General features: G+C 37.2%; 1 long non-coding RNA gene across 1 annotated transcript in view; it reads right to left on the bottom strand.

Annotated features, from left to right (window-relative positions):
• Positions 1-224: 224 nt before the first annotated feature.
• Positions 225-13757, bottom strand: part of LOC110835309 (uncharacterized) — a 236601-nt gene continuing 223068 nt past the window's right edge. Inside the window, exon 5 of the long non-coding RNA XR_015532674.1 lies at positions 225-354. This is a non-coding gene — a long non-coding RNA (uncharacterized LOC110835309). The remainder of the gene's footprint in view (positions 355-13757) is intronic.

Raw genomic sequence — 13757 nt, 5'->3', positions numbered from 1 at the left:
TTTATGCATTAATACGTTATCTGATATACTAGTAACTGCCAAGCAAGCAGGAAAATTGGTAAAGAGAGCAACTTTATGTTATAATTAGTCATAAGCGAAAATGCGTACTAATAAGAATATAAAATCATTGACAATGTACACCAACCTTTCGGCAAACAGTTCCAGGGTTCTGTCACGAAATTCGCGGCGCCTAGACAAATACACGGACCATCTTGTACTCCAGCTCATAATTCAGCGTAAGTGAATGAAGGCTTCATCTGTCTCTGTTGTACTTCCAGTCATATATTCTGTCGAGAGGCTTAGAATTGGACTGAATAGGCTGATGTAGATCTGTCCGTCTGTCCGTCCGTCCCACTGTAAAACAAGCGAGAAGCTTAGAGAACCAGCTCTATTATTGATCTAACAGTCACAACGTGTATACTCGCTCTAAAATGTGTGCGACCCGTCTGGAATGCAATATAACTAGCCATTGCCATAAAGGCACATAGCAGGTCGGTAATCTGATTTATTTCGGTGGACAATGCGTGTTCTGTTTACCGTTCTTTTGATACTGTGGTTTGAAAATGAATTTCGTGACGGAATTAAAGAGATGATTAGATTCACGATTTCATGCCCTGTTTACTGACCACAGAGTAAAGATGTACAAGAACTGTGACGTAACGCAATCATAAGCAGAGGTGTTTAAAAAAAAATGTTTTAAAAAGAGTTTCTTGATAAAAATCTTTCGTGTCATTACATAATACATATCCCATTAGAATTTTATGTGTCAAGGTTGGTGACCCTGTGGCTACATTCTACACTGCACGAGACGTCGAGATATTTCACATACTTCTGTTTCCTTAATGACAACTGGGCATGCCTTAGTTAACCCATTCCTGGTACGGAAGAATGTTTGATGCGCTGAGAAGTTAAGACTCTCGTTAATAAAACGGGACGTCACTTCGAAAAAAAAAAACTCAAGTCAATGGTCAATAACGGCAGACTGGATGCTGAAAGCAAGTTATAGGAACTCATTTCAATCTGTTGGATTATTTGTTTTTATTTATATTTCTTCATTTATTTTGCTTTGTGTTAATATTGTTTCTATTTTGGGTTTGCCTGTACTTGGCTGTTATATTTAATACTGTATATGTATAAGTTTAGTTAATCTGTTTGTGTACTATTTTTCATTATTATTTTATTATTATTGTATGTATTATCAGTGTTTGCCTGTTATTGGCTTCTTGCTGTTGGCAAACACGTAAATAAATTAATTGAATTGAATTAAATTTTATTTTTATCAGTTTACTGTAAATATTTATCAAAACTCCATGTTTCAAAACATGTGTGGATAAAGTTACAATATGTTTAGTGAAGTTATTGTTACGTGGTGTTGTTAACTCCAAGAATACATGAAGAGTGAATTAGTTGGGCGACCTATCAGTCCGCTAGCAGCTGACCTAGACCGCAGGCGGGCGCATCTCAACATACAGCAGCCATCACATGTGACGATTCAAGGTCACATTATGATGAAACCGCTTCTCTGCAAATAATTCTGTCCATCTGCCCCAATATCCATCACAATTGACAGGACGAGTGAGCCTTTCGTGTGATGCGGAAATAATTTAAATTAAGTTCTAACAATGATGAAACTAGTAGCAACAAATACAAACGAGGCTATTGTGGCGCCTATGGTGGGGTATGGCGAAACATACGTTTGGCAGGAATGTTCGTTTGGTCGCCAAACGATGTTATATTTTGCGATTTGCAAAGACAGTGCTGCAATACACTGTATCACAGTTCAATAGGAAAAGAAGTTCATTCCCGTCAACTTCGACGGGTCATGCAACGCTAGTTCACTGTATAAAATACTTGTGTCTCTTAGAACAAACAAATTTACGTGAAGGTGAACAGACTAGCAGACTGGTGGTTGAGTGGACACGAGAATAAATAAACGAATGATTAAACAGATAACTGATAATAAATAAATAAATGTGTGTTTTAATGACTGGAATAAAGAGTGGATTTTGTGAGGGACAGGTGTATGGATGGGCACACAAATTAAAAAAAATTAAGGCGTTAACGGAGGCTAATCGGTCGGCTAAAAGCATGGATTTGTACAAGAAGGTGCCTGTCAGCTGAGAAACTGAACTGTGTCATTTTCTAAGAGACTACAAGCAGAAATATCAGAAAAAGAGGTCTTATTTATACTCGTCGCAGTGAGAACCCGAAATTTGAACAAACGAATACGATTTTCTGATAGTATTACGTTCCCCTATTAATACAATTTCAGTTATTTTACCTTGAAGTTCACCGTCTACAAGACTACTCTCTCTCGGCGTACATAACCCAGAAGAGAACTAACTTTCTCGTGCAGTTCAGATTAAATTCCTCTTACTTGGAAACCGTTTGAATTATAGTTTCCATGGATATTTTAAGGGTAATTCAAAACGAGGGCCTCTTAACTGCAACCACGAAACTTCATTCTATAAAAACACAGCTTATCCAAATGCTGCGCCCAGTTCTTTTGTAACAGACAGATCATTAATAAACTTCCAAGAGAAGAACGCACACGTTCAGACGAAACTTTCCCGCAACAGCTAACATGACGGCATTACGTTAAAAGTATTCAACTTTATGTTGCTGACAAATTTTTATTAATGCCAAAATGTAACTAGAGAATTAAATTGGGAAGGGATTTGGCTTGCAATTTAAATCAGAACACACTTCAGTCACTAATTCCACACCTGTTAACAATTCATTAAAAATTAACTTGGATGAAATAACGGATGTTTCCGACGACGTTGGACTACTGGATTACAAACGCCGTGTGGACTCGCAAGTAGACATCGAATTTTTGTAAAACGCGTTGCTTCGGTTTTCAGGGTTGAATTGACTGCTACTATTCCAAACGCCGTTATAACCCAGCAGACTAACATCGACATCTCTACCTTCGTAAAAATCTCAAAATACGTTTCGGATTTTCGAGTATTTTGTAAACAAATCTGCTGTAACAGATTGTTAAAGTTGTAAATTATTTAACGACTAATAACATGATAACGAAACTGGCGGACATCTGCCTTAAATGCTTCAGTAAATGTGTTGAGGTAAAAAAACCTGTTAATCAAAAATTTTCATCACTTTTCTCATATTTTGGAATTTTAAACTGTGCTATATTTGTAATAATCTATAATATAAAATCTTTCAAAATAAAATTCAGTTCCTTTCCACTACTCTGACCATCGATAGGAGAATATGCAATGAAAAATATAGTTTTTAAATTTACACTGACAATTTATATTTTACCTAGAATTACTTGCACGGATCTCATTCAAATAATAATAAAAATGAAACTTAGTCTACAGCTATATAATCTCTGTCGTATATTTTTTATTACGTTCAAATTAAAACGAAGACTCCGAGATGGCATGCGGTAACAAATGAAAGCTTCGAACAACTTTTATATTTCTGACATAAAGCAGAATATTAAATGTAAGTTTTTCATTTCTCTCTCAAAGCGAAACATATGTATTACATTATATATGCACATCCTTTTTCCCGTAAACTTCTCATTGTCTGTTCTTTCCTTCGAGATATAATTTCTTCATGCAAGAACACTAGCGATTTTTAAAAAGATTTTATGAAAGCAGTTAACGTCACTAAATGTTTCAACTACTCTTGTATTCTTATATTCTTAACTTTAAGTACTTCCTGACCAAGGCATGTCTAGATTTCTATAAAATGATTACATGAAGTAGTGACTTGGTGAACAAATTTCTTCTCGATGAAATTAAAATGACATTGAAAAAAATAAAGCATTTTATTCGGCAAACACTTGGGCTCATATTCTCGTGCAGTGACGTGAACTTGACATAACGTTGAAATCAAATCACATGAGTATCGCCGATCAGAAACGTACAGTTTGGCAGAAAAAAACATAAAAAAATGAAATAAAAATAGAATTGAAAAGAACCGCATATGATTAAACCCATCACCGCTTAAGAACTTCCAAAAAACTTTCCAAAACTAACCTAGCAATAATCCAGGATTTATCCAGCAATTCTCCAACTCTTCTATTGGAATATGAAAGAACCTTTTCTTAAAATTTAAAACAATTCTAGTGGATTTCACCAGGACTTCTCCAGAAACACTCCAGAAATTCTCCAGAACATCCCCATATCCACCAGATGAACACGCTGGGAATTATCCAGTACACAACTGAATCCATTCTAAAAACACAAATTTAACTAACCTAACTTAAAATAACGTAACATAACTTAACACAACCTAAACTAACTAAACCTAACCTAACGTAACCAAAATAAGCCTAACCTAAAAAAAGTAAACTTAATCAAACAAAAACAAAACACCTAAAGCAAAGTAACCTATTAATTACAAAACCCGAAACTAACATAACAGAATCGCATACTGTCAAACCCATAACCGCTCAAGAAATTTCAAAAAACTGTTCCAGTCCATCTCCAATAATTCTCCAGGATTTCTCCAGGATTTCTTAAAGTATTCACAAGGATTTCTACAGAAAGTCCACATGAATTTTCAACATTTCATAAAAATTTCTCCAGGAATTCTCCAGAATCTCTTCAGCACTTCTCCAGGATTATTCCAGCTCTACTCAAAGACGTCAAAAGAAATTTGAACACTTCTCTAGGATTTCTCCAAAAATTCTCCAGAATTTCTCCAGCAATTCTCAAGAAATTTTCCAGGACATCCCGACGTCCGTCCGATCAACGCAATAGGAATTCTGCAGGACACAACAGAACCCACGTTAACTCAACCTACGTAACACAACCTGAACCAACCCTACACAACCTAACCTAACCTAACCTAACCTAACCCAACCTAACCTAACCCGAAACAACGAAACCTAATCCAATGTAAGCTATATTATTCCAATTTAACGGGATTTAATAGAACCGCATACGATCAAACTCACCACGGCTTATGGACTTCCAAAAAACAATTCCAGAACTTCTCCAGAGATTCTCTAAGATTTCTCCATCACTTCTCCAGGAGTTCTCCAACTATTCACAAACACATTTACAGAACGTCTACAAGAATTTTCGACATTTCACAAAACATTTCTCCAGGACGTCTCCAGAATTTCTCCATCACTTCTCTAGGATTTTTACAACACTTTTTAAAGATAATTTGTGTGACCCTAACCTCATATAAGTATGGTCATTTGCAGACCTGCAGTTCGTCAGAAATAAGAAATATAATTGACCTTTAAAATGTTAAAGACCTCTATTAGGCAAAACCTTGGGCTCTCATCGTGACTTTGACCGACAGTGATCTCAACTTTACATGCGTATTGCCATTCAGAAACGTACAGATCGGCGGAAATGGGCATGAATAAATAATATAAGGATTACCTTGAAATAACATCGATCTCTTTTCGGCATATGGGAACGCCAAGGTCATTAGAGGACCTTAGAGCCATGGAGGGAATCTAATCGTCATTACCTTGGGCTGACATCGACGAGTAAGTGAGGTGGCTCTCCACCTTAGTGGGTGTGCGAAGAGGTAGAAGGCAGTTTGTTTCGAAACAGCTTGTAGCGAGGTTGACATATCTCTGCAAATTATATGAAAATCTTGCACTGTGTAGGTAAATTACAAAACTATGTTTTTTTTAGTAAGTGTACGTAACAGTTACCACTGCATTTCAAACGGCCTAATCAGGAGAATATGTACATTTTGCTTCATCCGTCTCGTTATCAGATACTCTGATGGCCAGACCACGGCGTTACAGCGTCCCATCCTTGGAGGAAGATGTACCATTGTATTTATTTGAGAATTCAAGAACTCAGTAATCACAGTATGACTATTATATCCAGTGCGAAGTTAATTTCATTTACCAATTAAAGAAACCTAAAATTGATTTATCTACACACATTTAATATGTAACGTTTGACAAAACGTTTCACTGATCTCATTGATTGGACTTGTGTTCTGAAATGCTTAATATCTATGAAATATCCAACTGTGTACCAAGTTGTTATCTTGATGCAAGATAATGTAACGAACCTCTTGCCCTCTCTACTGCGATGTTACTAAAGTCACCGCCAGTAAGTTACAGCCCGCATGGGAGTTGCAGGCGACTAATTGCCAAATTAAGAACGAATTACAACAATGTGATTCTCTACAATGTAGACGGTTCAGCTAATGAACGAGGATTTGGTGTCGCAGTGATTACATATGCAAGTTTCTATTCGAATTTATGTCAATTTAGCTCTTAAACCTTCTTCGACAATGTGAATGAGGAGGTGTTCTCAAAATTCAGCTTCTTTGTCGATTATAAATGTGGGTTGAACAAGATAAACGATTCAGTCTGTCATATATTTATATTATTAAGTTCCCTGACTTTGCTAAGAATACGTGACCATGAACAATGTTCATATCCGTGGTGCTATTAATTAACCGCTTGAAGCCAATTCTCTTCTAAATAAAATTTAAGGACTCAGTGCGTACCGCGAAGAAAACAAAATCACTTAACCATTACAAAGATAAACTGGTTAACGCTGCTTAAGAAGGTAATTCCTGTTCAAAGTTAGAATCATAGGAAATGCAAATAAAAAAATATATAAATTATTAAAGCAGGTGGGACATGTATTTTCCACTGGGGTTTAAAGGTTTAAACCACAGAAGTTATTTAAACTTGGATCTTATTAGTTATACCATAAACTCAGAAAAAGTAAGCATATATTTATAATCTGAAATTTAAATAATTTTTCAATGTATTTTGCTTCAGAAGACTGATTGAAAAGTAAACGCATTGTTCCAATTCTTAAAAAATAAAGTCAATTTGAATCATCAACATTATCATTAATATCAATATAAAGGATTAAAATAACAGATAAATGCGATTAATGATGAACAAATGTTGAGTACGCTAATGCAGATACTTGATAAATAACGAGAGAAAATGCTGACACTAAACAATTTAAAAAATTAACAAAAATTGCTAAGAGCTAAGTTGTAAATTTAGTTTTAAATTTTAAAAAAAACACTTCACTTCAGAATAAATTACTAGATAATGTACATATGTTAACTGCAGTACGCCTATCCATTTAAGTTAATAAACGTAATTTTACTAACAAAAATAAAGAAATAAACATCTAATTTTCACTTAATGCAAACTTGTCGTTAATTTCGAATTCTGGTGTTGTAAATAAAGATAACGTATGCCCAAGTTCCGAAGCTACATAGACGTAATTTTGTAGGTTTGTGTTGATGTAGTGGTACTACTGACGATTAATATCTTATGTAGATATAATATAATTTTCATCATGATGGTGGCACGTTAACATGAATTTCCTGATACATGAAAGACTGTTGAGTGAATTGTTACTTAGTTCGTTAGTTAACAATATTTATAGGCAGTTGCTTAACTACTCACTAACATAGGTAATTCATTAATTTATTTGTAATTACTGAGCTAGATAGATGATTAGCTGACTAAAGAGTTCTACCTTAATTGATTAACTAGTTTCCTACTTTGATAATTAGGTACCTAGTAATATACAGAAAGTTGAATAATTACTTAAGAACAGCTATTTAATAACTTAGCTAGACAGACAGTTAGGTTGACATTCCTTCGACACAACAATTCAACTACGTAGTAAACTCTACTTAGATAAGTAAGCTACTTAAGACACAGAATTTTCAGCAATAAAGTACGAAACAGAAAACATGTATACAATTTAGCAGTCACATCAATTAGTTTCGAATACTTAAAGATAACCACCTGAAGATGACCAATTGATGTCGAAAGATGTAGTGAATGTTAATAAACATTGAAAATATAATCAAAATCTGTTTTGTGGACGGAATATGAGCCTGACGATCAACACAGGAAGCATCCCTTAAACCTAGTTGGACAGATGGGATAAATTGTCGGTTTACTACGTACATACCAGAGAGACAAAGTGATGTATGATCCATTTAATTACTAAGTGATCACTAAACGTAAAACCTATTTTAACATTCAATAAATCTGAATTTTGTCCACGGATTGTATTTATGAGTTTCATGTCGTTTTCTGTATAAACAGAATTAACAAACTGTTGTTTTCCTTGACGCAGAAACCGAATTTTTAAATATAAAAAGGAGCTTCGTGCTTCAAAGGATTCTTCGTAATTTCTAAACTGTCCGCATGCCACAGACAAATGACAATTGTATTTTTTACCTCGTGTGTGTGTGTGTGTGTGTGTACGTAGAAATCATGGCCTTCTGTGTTAAACCAGTGCAATGCAGGCCACCGCGACATAACACGATCACGCGATGCTGCTTGCAGTTGGTGTCCATTTATATGCTAATATATGTGTGTCGCTTAGTTTATAATTGTTCTGATTGGCGGATAATGTACAGTGTTGTCTCAGTACAGATCAATACAGCTATGTGTATTTTATGTATACCGAGTGTGCCACGAAAACTTTATTATGGGAAAAATATAAAGCATCATAACATTACCATGTTAAACGCACGAATTAAATAATATGCTAAAGAATTTTGATGTCATATAAAGCTACCGTTAAGGAAAAATATGTTAATAATTATTATAATTGATATAGCATATCTATAAATCAACTACTGATCATATCTTTTGCATTCGACAAATATTAGAGAAAAAGTGAATGTTTAATGGGTCAGTACACCAAATATTTGTTGACTCAGTTAGAACAGAGGTACTCTATAGCATTTTTAATGAATTTGGAATACCAAAGAAACTTTTTAGGTTAATTAAGATGTGTAAGGACGGATCGTTCGCCACGGTGGTCTAGCGGTCAGAACACTAGCCTTGTAAGCCTGGGGTCCCGGGTTCAATTCCCGGTGGTGCTCAAATTTATAACTTGTGTTGGGCAAGGCCGTGGTCTAGGCATCACGGAGTTTTCCTCCGGGGGCTTCCCCGGTTTCTCCGTGGCATCCCAACAATTACTCCACTCACACACAGAAGAAGGCAATGGCAAACCACTTCTGATCATCTCTGCCAAGAATGTATATATGTATGAGCAGGTCCCTGACAACCTGAAGAGGTTGGAAGGATCCTGTTCATAATATATAGACCTGTCGTCAGACAGAACACTACAAAAAAAAAAAGGACGGATCCCTTTCCAGTACATAAAGGCGTAAAACAGGGGGATGCTTAATCTTAATTTCTTCTTAATTTTACTCTACAACGTGTCATCAGGAAGGGTTCGAATTGAACGGTGTGCACTAGGTACTTGCCTATGCTGGACATGTAGCACGCATAGGGGAGCAATGAGATACATACAGAGTTTTGGTGGGGGACGTTTTCTGGGAAATGGTCACTGGGCAGACCAAGAAGGAGATGGGGAGATAATATCAAGATGGATCTTAGGGAGTTGGACTGTGAGGATGGCAAATGGACGGAATTGGCTCAGGACTGAAGTCCGGTGGCGGGCTTTGGTGTTGTCGGTGTTGAACCTGCGGGTTCTGATACCAAGGAGTTAGTTTAGTTATTTAGATACCGCAAATTATATTATTACCACTCAGTGAACGCAGTAATGCCTTTTTCATGGCTATCGCAATATTAAATAAATCGGATTTAGTGCCGTGCCACTGAAAGGGTATCTAAAATTTCGTGACATTGGTACGACTTATTACAAAAAAATATTTTAGATAAATATGATCAATGTTTCGGGTCTAATTTGATAAAATCGTGGAAGTAATTGTTTATTTTACACTGGCGTTATGTATTTAATTTTCTGTATGATAAATATAGTATACTATTTGAACCTCAGAAGAATGGAATAAAAATTTAGAATGTCTGGTCAACGTTGTAAAGAAATTCGTGAACTGAACATCGTTGAGTTTCGTAGCAGAAGTGAAAATAAATTCTAGTGCCATCTCCAAAAACTATAAACAATTGTGTAACATATAATCAAATAATTTGTTTTGTGAAGTATGCTCTGTCTGAAATAGTTATACTCACAATATTTATTATTATAAAAATAATGTAACCGACTGAGTAAAACATTCGTGTCACACCCGGTATACAAACCCATCACAGGAACGGCCTGTTATTACACCCATTCCCACCCATGGGACCGCATTCGTCTGCAAAATCAATTGTGTCTGATATCCTTCTGAATGGGTGAACACTTGTTCACGATGATCTAACAATTCTATTACAGTCTCGTCTACAGACGTGGATCAATGCTGCCATTTAGCAGCAGAGTTAAAGTGCTTCAGAAAATCGCCATAAATACAGCATGAACATCGCCAACTGTCCGTGAACAAGGCAGACTAATACAGTGAATGCAAATAATGCACCAGGGTCTACGTTTCAGAGATATCAGATAATGAATTCAGCTAAACCTCCAACATTTATATTAAAATTTCTCTAAAGATTGTGTATTCAAATTTGTGAAGTTCTTAATGCCAGACTGATAATAGCAATTGTTATAGTAGTATCTTCCTTAAAACAGGATATAGCATTTCATACCTAGTCGTTCCGAAATTAAGATTCCGGGCATTTAAAAAAATAAGATATTTTACTGCAAAATTGTATTGTATTGCTGAATTCGTAAATATTATTGAGGTGAACTTCGGATTCGAAGCGTTAATATCAAAATTTTATTACATGCAATTCCCAGAAATTATCCTTCCCATTAAAAAGAACAATGGGACCGAGATCATTTTTAATATTATCCTCTCATCTTCTTGGTATTAAAAGTGGTCGCTTTCAGAACGTTTAACTACAAGAATTCTGTCTCAATTTCTTGTCTCCCCCAATTGAGACACATGTTTAAAAATGTCTTCTCCCTTCCTAAAACTTTCGCTCTCCTCACCCTTTTGTTTCCAAGTATGTTCCGGTCGTTTCCAAAACTTGATAAAGCCTGTAATTCGTACTTACTTTCCCGTTAGGAATACTATTGCAAGGCATTATTATACACACAGGGATGACATGCTACTCGGACAGACGAGAAGTCTGGAATGTATTAAGTCTATCAGCCTTGCTCTAAGGAACTTGCAAAGGCAGACACACAGTCAATCACAGTCAGACTATGACAGTTGCCAGCGTTTTAGAGAGTCGAGATGCAGACAGATGGACAGACAGTTGCTTCGGAAGTCACCCACGCCGGCAGACACACAGAGACACACGCTAAACACATAAACTAGTTAACAGAGAAACAGAGGAAACATCAGTCTGACATTAAGTTACATTTCATCCTGTAAATTAACCACAAATCTGCACGGTTTTGAGACAATGAAGACTAAATCACACACATCTTAATTCCACTCAGAGACCCAGACTGTGGATGACTGATGGAAAGGCAAAGCGAAAGGTATTGTAGCATACTACATACAAAATATGAGATGCAAACTTGCAAGGAGGAGGCATGTGAAAATTCTGGAGAGTATTACTAAAACGGATGACACAGAAGTAGCGTGTGATTGTGCAGAATAGATTAAACTGGCTCAGAATAGTGTGAGATGGTGTTGCTTTTGTGAACATCATGAACCAACTTCTATACAAACAAGTTTAGTCACAACACGAAACTATCTCACGAAATTAAAAAATAAAGACAACTGTCAACTTAAATTTAGATACTTTGATTACTTTCTGTAACTTAACTTCAGAGGCTCACTTAATAACTGACTTAGATGGTACAGCAGGTGAGGGGGAAGTTTAAAAATTACTTACACGAGAAATATACAACATTGAAGCTATGTACCTGCATAGACACGTGAGTGGCCTGACTTGTCGGTCGTCACAGATGATGGACTTAGAGCCAAGTCAAAAACAATGGGTCGAAGTTTGAATCGGCAAGTGAACGCCAGATATTAATGTACACCGCGGAACTACAATCTCTGTTCAAAAGATGCAAAAAAAAAATTCGTTAACTTTGCAGTCGGTTACCAAAAAAAAAAAAATCAAAACGAACAATTCCATTTGATACCGGAATGAAATTTATTTCAAGTTGACCTCATGATTTTGCACGCAGAAATCAAAGAACGTTCACATCACGACGTGAATTTCTCCACGAGATGAGTCAACATCGGGCAAACGCCTCGTCTCACGTCGACTGAACCGCTACTGAATCCCGCTGCATGCTGGGTCCTGCAGACTCTGTCGGCCGCGCAGAGCACTACGGGCGAAGGCCCGGGGTGGAGGGGGCAGGGGGGAGGAAGGTGCAGCAGGCCGTCCGGGGAAATGAGGACGAGAAGAGCGAGTGGAGAGGGAAATTTGATAAAGAAAGAGGTAAGATTTTGGGTTCTCATGGCGACTGTCGGTCAATTTCGACCAGAATACTCCACGTAACATTCCGGAAGACAGACGTCTTGTGTAAGATGAACTGTCTGCAAAGAACTGAGGGGTAAAGCAACGGTGGGAGGCGAAGAAAAGGGGAATGGATGAGGGGGTCATAAAAGAAAATAGTTGTTAGCAAAGACGTAGTAAAGAGACTGGATGGAGGAAAGATATGTGAGAATAGTGAGTGAAAGAAACACGTGGGGTTTCTTCAATGGACGAAGGGGGGTTATATTATGGGGGTGTGAAGGGAAGTACGAAAAAAAAGTAACACACAAGAAATTCAGTAACATGAATGGTATTTCAATGAAAATTGTGAGTAAGTTTTCATAGAAAGGAAAAAAAAGTAATGAAGCTATTCAAAGCAATGACTGAAAGTATGACTAAATAAGGAGTTCAGATATAAAAAAGTTACTGCAGAATTGTAAGGATTCGTCGCATACGAGGTGCGATCGGAAGGTTTCAAGACTGCGCGTATAAAAACCCGTACACTTATCTCAGGTATTTTAATTCATCCATCACCCTAGAAGTAGTTCCCCTGGAAGTGAACACAACGATCCCAGCGCCGCAGCCAAGCCTGGAAGCATCCCTGGAAATCTTTCTTTGTCAGCCTGTCAAGCACCATCTGCGATTCTGCCTGAATCTCTTGCCAAAGACTCGCCAAAACGGCTACGGAAACCTATGAAATGCTAAAGCAAGCATTTGGGGAGTCCGCAATGGGTCGTGCACAAACTTTTGTGTGGCATTCACGTTTTAAAAATGGCCGAACCTCTGTCGATGATGACGATCGTTCTGGACGACCATCTTCGAGCACAACGCCCGAAAATGTTACGAAGATTCGGCAGGCCATTCACGAAGATCGACGTCGTACCATCAACGACTTGTGCGACATTGTTGGGATAGGCTATGGGACCTGTCAGCTGATTCTAAAGGAAGAACTCCACATGCGACGCATCATGACAACGCGCCAGCGCACACCGCCCTCAAAGTTCGGCAGTTTTTGGCCTCAAACATCATGGCCGTCATCCCGCACCCTCCTTATTCGCCGTGTGACTTCTTCCTCTTCCCAAAGATGAAAATTCAGCTAAAGGGAAGGAGATTTGAGACGATAGAAGAGATTTAGGCAAAATCGCAGATGGTGCTTGACTGGCTGACAAAGAAAGATTTCTAGGGATGCTTCCAGGCTTGGCAGCGGCGCTGGGATCGTTGTGTTCACTCCCAGGGGAACTACTTCGAGGGTGATGGATGAATTTAATACCTGAGATAAGTGTACGGGTTTTTATAGGCGCAGTCTGGAAACTTTCCGATCGCACCTCGTGTATATATATATATATATATATATATATAATACATATATAAAATAGGAAGTTATGTACTATCTACAAATATGTCAACAGATGACATAAGAACAACAGACTATAAAAGGAACAGCGATTTGTTTTGAAGGGTGCAATCTGAAATGAGGAAAGTCAGAAAACAGAAT

Source organism: Zootermopsis nevadensis, unplaced genomic scaffold (assembly GCF_977971745.1).
Source record: "Zootermopsis nevadensis isolate Lab colony 2312 unplaced genomic scaffold, Znev_1.0 Znev_ptg000061l, whole genome shotgun sequence".
In the NCBI taxonomy this organism is placed as follows: Eukaryota; Metazoa; Arthropoda; class Insecta; order Blattodea; family Termopsidae; genus Zootermopsis; species Zootermopsis nevadensis.
This window is presented reverse-complemented; position numbering and strand designations above follow the sequence as displayed.